The sequence below is a fragment of the Rhagoletis pomonella genome, unplaced genomic scaffold (assembly GCF_013731165.1).
Source record: "Rhagoletis pomonella isolate Grant_MI unplaced genomic scaffold, Rhpom_1.0 Rhpom_scaffold_00009, whole genome shotgun sequence".
Classification (NCBI taxonomy): Eukaryota; Metazoa; Arthropoda; class Insecta; order Diptera; family Tephritidae; genus Rhagoletis; species Rhagoletis pomonella.
The window spans coordinates 13111866-13120278 of NW_023458563.1; the positions used below are offsets into that span (position 1 = coordinate 13111866).

The following is an 8413-nucleotide window of genomic DNA, read 5'->3' on the forward strand; positions in this document are numbered from 1 at the left end:
TAACATACCAAATGGCCGAAAATTTTTAAAATCGCTCAATAACCACGAAATCACTCAGAAATACGAAAACTGTGACAAAATTGATATTTATAATAAGTTTTAGACGAAAAATAAGAATATTATAAATTTTTGGAAAATGGGCGTAGCCACGCCCACTTATGGTTACATGTGTATATCTTGGTAACCGCTGCACCAATTTCTTCCAAACTTGGCACAGTTGTTAGCCTTGGTACAGCATAAAAAACGCCGAAACTTTTTAAAATCGGACAATAACCACGCCCACATCCCATATAACGGTAATTTAGAGAAATACAAAATCTTCGATAAATCATTAAATATTGAAGCTAATTTATTCAAAATTGATGCTTGCAACAATTCTTTACCAAGAAACACGTTTATGGTAAAATTTTGGAAAATGGGCGTGGCACCGCCCACTTATGATCACATATAAGTATATCGGTAACCGTTCTACCAATTTGTACCAAACTCGGTATGGTTATTGTACTTGCCACGTGTAAGCAAAACGTTGAAAATTATTGAAATCGGACTAAAATAACGGCCGATTCTCATATAACGGTAAATTTAAGAAATGCTTGAAACTTCAATATTTCGAAATTGAAGGACGCTAATTTACTCAAAATTAATACACCTCGGCTTACCATCTAGCGGAAGGTTTCGGAAGGGTGAAAAAACATATATTTAATACTTGCGCCGGGTATTTAATGTTCGGCTCCGCCCGAACTTAGACTTTCTTACCTGTTTTTGTTTAATTTATTGTATGTCATTTTTTAAAGACAAGTACAAACTTAGAGCTATGACAACCGAAGTCTTGAGCTGTATATTGTGTTATTTTACTATGATTTTACTCTAATAATTCAATGTGAAGTGCATTAAAAATACTATTTTAAAGAATACATATATGGTTCTTAAGAAGCCCAAAAAGAAAGCAATTTCAATTTTGTGGCACTTTAATCTCCTTTTTGGCACTATTTTTGCAGACCATTAGGCACATTTTGAAATTTTGGAATTCCATCCGTGCTTCCATGTAATCTATGAAATTTGTCTGCAAATGTGTGTGCAACTTTAAAAGTTAATAACTTTTTAAATAGAAGCCTCCGCGCTCTGGGGTTTTCACTTTTATAATGGAAAAAGCTCCTCTACACGCCCTAATTTTTTTTTTCTAATTTGGAACGAACTTTAGGAAAATTTTCTCCTTGTAGATAAACTGTGAACTTGTCAAAAAAACTGCGATTTGCAATTAAAACTGTGAATATGGCAACACTTAGGTGTTCGCGCAAAAATACTGTGGTCAGCGTAGGAGTAGTTGGACTGATGAGGTTTATTTTTTGCCACAGTATAGACAGTAGCCAACCTTTTGGGTTGTTGTTGTAGTGATCGTTGTTGTTGTAGCTATATTCACCCTTGAGGAAGGCACTGGGTTGTGTGCTGCTATTTAATGGCCTTCCTCAGACTTTTCCCTAGATTTTAGGGTTGTGTTGTGCATTATTATTAGATAAATAAATTTAAGCATTTGACAAATCGTGATTTTATTAAAAGAAAATTATAAATGGTCTTGAAAAACCAAACAAACGCTCGTGCGAAAGGTCTATTTTTGTTTGTTGTCGAAATTTATACATCGCGATGTTGATGGTAATTCAAGCAATGTATTCATTTGTGGATTTGATGTTACTTGAGAATTAGGCAACGTGCGACCTGCCAGGTTCTGTTATCAATATAATTAACACAAGCTTACCTTTCAATAAATAGAGTAAACAAATAGTCGCAAATATATCGAAGTATCTCAATGCACTTAACCACGGCCAAGACGTACACTCATTATACACCGACTTCAGCAAGGCGTTTGACATGGTGGATCACGAAATTCTCTTAAGTAAATTAAAAAGTTATGGTGTCCGGTCAAAAGCCTTATACTGGTTCCGCTCATATCTATCGGGTAGGCGAATGCAAGTTCGCGTCAACGGTCATCTGTCAAATGAGTATGGTATAACTTCCTATAACCTCAAGGATCTCACTTGGGCCCTATCCTTTTCAGTATATTCATAAACGACATTGGCACGAAACTCAAATCCGAGTTCTTATTATATGCGGATGATATGAAGCTATTCAGAGCAGTAGGCGGTAATCACGACATAGACATTATAGAGAGGGATATTTTAGAAATTGAAAATTGGTGCACAACAAATAAGCTGCATCTGAATATACAAAAATGTGCTGTCATGTGTTTCTCTCGACGTCTTAATAAAGTTAGCGCTAATTATTCCTTGTGTGGTCAAACTGTGAAAACAGTCAACTCAATTAAGGATCTGGGTGTGTTTGTGGATGATAGACTCTCCTTCTCAGAGCACATTAACCACATTTCTGCACGAGCATATCGTGCGCTTGGATTCATATGTAGAAGTGGGAAAGAGTTCAGGAACCATAGAACACTCCTCAGACTATTTTCTACCTTCGTGCAGCCGATACTTGAATATTGCTCCATTGTCTGGGCACCATTTACCGAGCTCCAAATAAACAACGTCGAAAAAGTGCAACGTAAGTTTTGTAAGTTCCTGCTGTATCACTCCCAAGACGGAAGCTGTGTAAATACGAGTGATATATACAACAGGTACAATATAAAGACCTTATACAGCAGAAGGCAAATAGCGGATCTATCCTTTTTTTATAAGGTCGTAAATGGGTTGATAGATTCCCCAGAAATACTGGAGCAGTTCAGGTTCATCGGCTCTAGAGCTGATCTTCGATCGAGACGACTGCTAGATGTTACGCAATCTAACCGGAACTATATCGCCTATGGACCGTACAACAGAATAGCAAGCTTAGTCAACCGACATGCACCAAGTGTTAATTTCTTTGGAGGTTCTCACGCTGGTCTCATTCGTGTTCTAAAATCAGTTCTTTGAGTTATACATATGTACTCATTCGACATCTATTTATAATTTTTGCAATTGATAATTATTGTTAACTATTTACGTTTTTAAATTGGTACAAAATTTTACTTTTTATTATGTGTAAAGCCGATTGGCGTTTAAATAAATAAATAAATAAATAAATAAAAATTTTGAAAATGTGGCTTTTGAGCCAATTAGTAAAGTGCAAGTCTGAAGTTACCAGAAAATTTCGTTGATTTTTTGCAATTATTTATTTTTTGCTGACAGTGTCTTCCACATACAAAAAAAATGTCGAACATAGTTTGTATGGAAGAAACTCTCATTAAAATGAATACCAAAAATCAACTAAAAATTAATGGGCTGCAAAACTTCATTTTAAACATTTTTATAAAAAGTCTGAATAGAAAGTTGCAAATTTGTATGCAAATTTAATGCATTTTCCCCGAGTTTTGCACAAAGTTTAGAAAATTTGTTTTTATGTTTTCAGATGTATTTAGTATAAACTGTATTTTTATAAGGAACAAAAAAGGTACATGCATTGTGAAAAATTCTCTGTGCTTTAGTTGTGATAAATTGTTTTGTTTTGCTAGTGTACGTTGTAATGATCTCATGTTTTTATGTTTTTGTTTCTGTTTGTCAAAATAAAATTTTACTACATCCTTTCGTACGTAATTTTTGTCGAAACGAAAGGGAAGGGAGCAAGAGGCCTCTCCCCCCCCTTAAGTGTCCCGGTTTGGCAACAGAGCTATCTGGCAGCCCTAATTTATAGTGAAATATGAGCATTGTGTGCATTTTTGTGAGTGTAGTAAGTGAATAAAAAAAGTGCTATTGTGGAAAAGTTTTTTGTTAATAACTTTTGATCGGGTTAATTTCCGCTTTAGTATTCTTGTTATTGGGGTCCAGACGCGTCTAATGGTACCCCCTTTCCAAAATTTTGACCAATTTTGGGGGTTGAAAGCCCACCTAGATAATTACCCAAAAAGCTACGTTAGTTTACAGTTATAAAATAAATCAAATTTATTTGCGACTATTTGTTTATCCTATTTATTGTTTTATTATTATCTCTCCATATCTAGGGGTAACACAAGACAATATTGTCAAGACAACTACTTATGTCAAAATGATGTGTTTGTTGTAAACACGGCGAATTCATATTACAACAAACACATCATTTTTATATAATTGTCTTGACAATATTGTCCGGTGTAAACCCTAAGTTGTAGTCCCACGAGAGAGGTAAAAATTATGGCGTTCGTAATTCACAACGAGAAGTGTCAAAATTTGTTTTTGATCTTTCCAAATTTTCTCTTATTTATCAGTTGGCAAAGGCCCTCAGTGGCAGAGCTCCAAGCATTGAGATAGTGGCTACGTTTCTTTATACATTCCAGATAATCCCATTTCACAGCCAGAACAGAACAGAATGCGTTTTAAATATGCGTTAACATATCATCAGGAACGTTCTAAAGAATAAGTAAACAAAAAAGTTTATTCCAAACGTGCAGAATGTATAAAGAAATGCAGACAGTAATTTCATGTCAATTAGAAGAAAAGTTCCATGGTGAAAAAACTTTTTATTATGGTGAGAAAATTTTACATTTCTGCTGTGCCAATCTTAGTGCTTGAAATTTTTGACTGTTGCTCTGGTGCAAAAGTTGAGAAAACTGCAGAAATTATACAAAAATTACTTGTCTTTACTGACTTTGATTCTTCTAGAACTAAAAGCCATGCGATTATTAGACGTCTTAGTAATAACATGTGTCCAAAAAAATAATTCAAAACCGTCAGGTAGGTGTAATTCTTGCCGTCGAATTTTTCACCAGCCCTGCCGGGCTGAAAATTTTCATTCACCTCATAATTGTCTATCAACTGGCACAGGCCCTTTGCACAAAAAGGGTTATGAAATGCGTCTTATTTAAATCGTTATTCGATAAATTCCATTTTGCACTATACGTTTTGAAACTATTTGGAGTTAATTATTTTTTGTTTCTCAAAAGCAATCCTGCGTGCATAGTAGGCGTGTGTACGAATAATTTTATCCCTGGCGTATTCATCCCCGAATAAGGCATTCGCCAAATTCATTTTTTCTGATGACGGTCAAAGGCCGCCAACGCGAAAGTGTGTTCTGCTCAAAAATGATGTGGATGGCGTGACCCAAGTTAGGGTTGCCAGATTTTGAAACGGAGAAAGGAGTACATTTATATTTTCGATAGAAAAAAGCAGTACAAGACGTAAAAAAGGAGTAAAATTTTTTTTTTAATTTTTTGTGCAATTTATTGTTACAAATTACCATTAATTAGGTACAAATAAGCAAAGATATTTTAGAAATCTTTTTCAAAGCAACAATAAATGTTAAAAATAAATAACTAAATGAGTTGGCTTTCCAACAAGGGCGGTCGTTAAAGAGATGATCAAAGGGGGAGTGGGCGTGGCACCCAATTGTGATATTTGGCGATTTTTCTAAGGCGTTCCTAGGGACCCATAGGGGGCCTAGGTGGTCGGGGGTACCACGCCCACTCCCCCTTCGCTCACCATCTCTTCTATGATCGCCCTTATAGAAAATTTTCCCTAACTAAATTCTACAACATAATTCCAAACTCTTTCTGAATATATGGCCAGTTTTTTAATTTAAGCCTTATAATTAATTTAATATTTTTCTGATTTTTATACCCGAGCGCTCTGCACCTACCTTGCTACGACCATGCCTATACCTTTTCACTATCACACTTAACTTTGCTTACTAAGTAGTGTTTGCCACAATATGAATGGCAAAGTACAGGGCGTAAGATAACTGTCGCACAGGTTTTTTGAAAAATAAAAGGGTCCTTTATAGATGTGCGATAGTTATTATTTTACACCCTGTATAAGATAAAATATTAATAGCTGGAAAAAGGAGACAAAAGAAGTACAAAACTACTAAAGGAGTACATTTCCATATATTTTTTTTGGGAGTACAATAGAGTACATTGCAATAAAAAGAAGTACGTGTACTCCCAAAAGCAGTACGTCTGGCAACCCTAACCCAAGTTATTATAAACCACATACCTTAGTATAAATAACCTAACATTTGCCAAAAAATATCCAGTACAACTTGCAAAATATGCTCATTTTCGCTTTAAATTTTCTATCTTCAGCTTATTTCTTGCAAATTTTGACTTACGAAAACGGCAGCCAGTAGGGTATTCCATCATTCCTGGCGCCAGCCAGTAAAGATACAGAAAAATAATTACGAAAACGCAGTTATAATTATTACATTTCCTTTGCCATATTACATACTATCGCTAATAATCGAAGCGGTATAAAACACGAGTCCTTACCACTTAAATCACTTTGTAAACATTGTCTTGCGCTTTAATACCAATCTAAGCACGTCAGTTAAAATTCACTAAAATAAAGCACATATTTGTCTGAAATTAATTTTATCACCTCACCCCATCCAAAACCACTACACATATATATGCACATTTAAAATGCTCGCACAAAAATAAACATATTTTTAAGAACATAGGAAAATTATTTTCAACTTGACTTTAAATAAATAAATAAATACAAATAGTAATGATATATTACCACTGTTGATGCAGCACGAATTTACAAAAACAATAAACGAAAATAAATCAAACCGTTGAACGAAATTACGTTAGCGTGTCGCGTGTATGTACAATTACCCCGAACGAGAGGGATAAGTGAAGAAACGCAGACCGAGACAGAACATACACGGCGCAAGGACGTCAACGGGACTACGTGAACTACGTACCAATGTACTGTAGTACTACCAAGCAGCAACAAAACAAATTCGAAGGTATGGTTTTGTGATACGATTCAACCCGTTTTGTTTTACTTAAACGTAGCTCGTAATAGCGAAATTTTGTGGTATTTGTGTGCATGCACACAAAAATTCCACCGAAAATACACCAACGCGTATCGATACTTCTAAAAATTTTGCAGAACTGAGTAGAAACACGCAAATATATGTGCACATGTGTGTGTATATGGTGTCCTACTGAAAAGAAAGAAACCCATTCTGTACCATATGTCAAAATACGTAAATATGAGCTTTGCCATATTTTCTATTTTAGCTAAATATCTATCTCTATTACACCCCATCTCCTTAAACAAGTTACCATTGCTAGCTGTGTGCGAATACATATATCAAGGCGAGATCAAATAAACTGGTGGGAATTGTAAAAAAACAATAACCAAAAGGTTTGGTGTTAGTTTTTGGTTGCCGACTGTAAGCTTTAAGTTATTATAAAAATACTCTTACTTACTCACTTCCTCTCTTCAGCGATATATAAAATTTTGCCATTTGCAATTCAAACCAGCTGTTCTAATAACACTATCACGATACATATACCAGTGGCGATATATATTCCGAAATGCGAAGTTGCGTAAACCAAGGCACTACTGATTAAAGTGTGTATAAATTTTCAACTATTTGCAAAAATCTGCAGATAAAGAACAAAACAAAGCGAATGAATACAAGATTGTGTACAAAAACTCATCGTTTTGATATTGAGAACATTCTGCGAAAATCTCAGATGCTCTGATGACACCACCTTGTATGAATTTGCCTGGGAACTAACATAATCCCTAAAAGTGCTACATATATACTACACGCATATCTTTTAGCGTTTTCTTTTCTCAAAAAAGTTTCGCCCTTTTATATGGGAACTCTTGCTTTGTGTTGCGCTGAACCCCGAGAAAATGTCTGTCATACCATTTATTTCGGATTTTGACCCGCTTTTGTACACGAGAAGTAGGTTTATTCATACTCGAAATCAAACAATTATTAATATGTTCGAGCATACCATCAGGACTGAGACTACTCAGGTCAGCGAAGGTGCATTGTCGCAAAATATTTATGAGGTTGTCTGGGCTGTACCCATCCCACGAAGTTATATCAGACAGTTTACTGATAGGGCCTTGTTTTTTTATATCGCATTTGAACATTATAGTTTCATGATCCGATATTCTATGTTCCTCCGCTTTTTCACATGACACTTCCTTTGCGTTCGAGTACAATAATCGATCAGTGTTTCGGAATATTCAGGAACCCTAGTATTAAAGTTGATTAACTGTTCCATTGCCTGATGGGCGAATATCTCATTCAGTTTCTTACTATATGTCGACATTATATTCAGGTTTATATTAAAATCTCCGATAATAATGGTATTTACCATGTTATCGCATATTTCCGACAAAATGGTCTCCATATATTCTAGAAAATCTGCATCACTTGAACTAGGTGAGTGATAGACCACCCCGATTTTCCATTTGGTTTCGAGATTTTTCAGTTGGATAACTACACACCAAACATTTTTATCGATAGATTTGTTTAGTATTATTTTAAAATCTAGTGCGTTACGCAATATTATGATTAACCCTCCTGTATGTCTACTGTGCGAGTCACATCTTACAACTTGACATGTTGGAAACTGTATTTCATAGCCATATATTTCCTCTGTTGTACAAGTTTCGGAACATAGAACTATATCCGGATCAAC

The 8413-nt window shown here is 35.2% G+C and overlaps 1 protein-coding gene across 1 annotated transcript in view; it reads right to left on the reverse strand.

Moving 5' to 3' along the window:
• Nucleotides 1-6901, reverse strand: part of LOC118745569 (plasma membrane calcium-transporting ATPase 1-like) — a gene marked incomplete at its 3' end in the record, with an annotated part of 196433 nt that extends 189532 nt beyond the window's left edge. Inside the window, 1 exon segment of the mRNA XM_036479055.1 lies at nt 6477-6901.
• Nucleotides 6902-8413: the final 1512 nt, after the last annotated feature.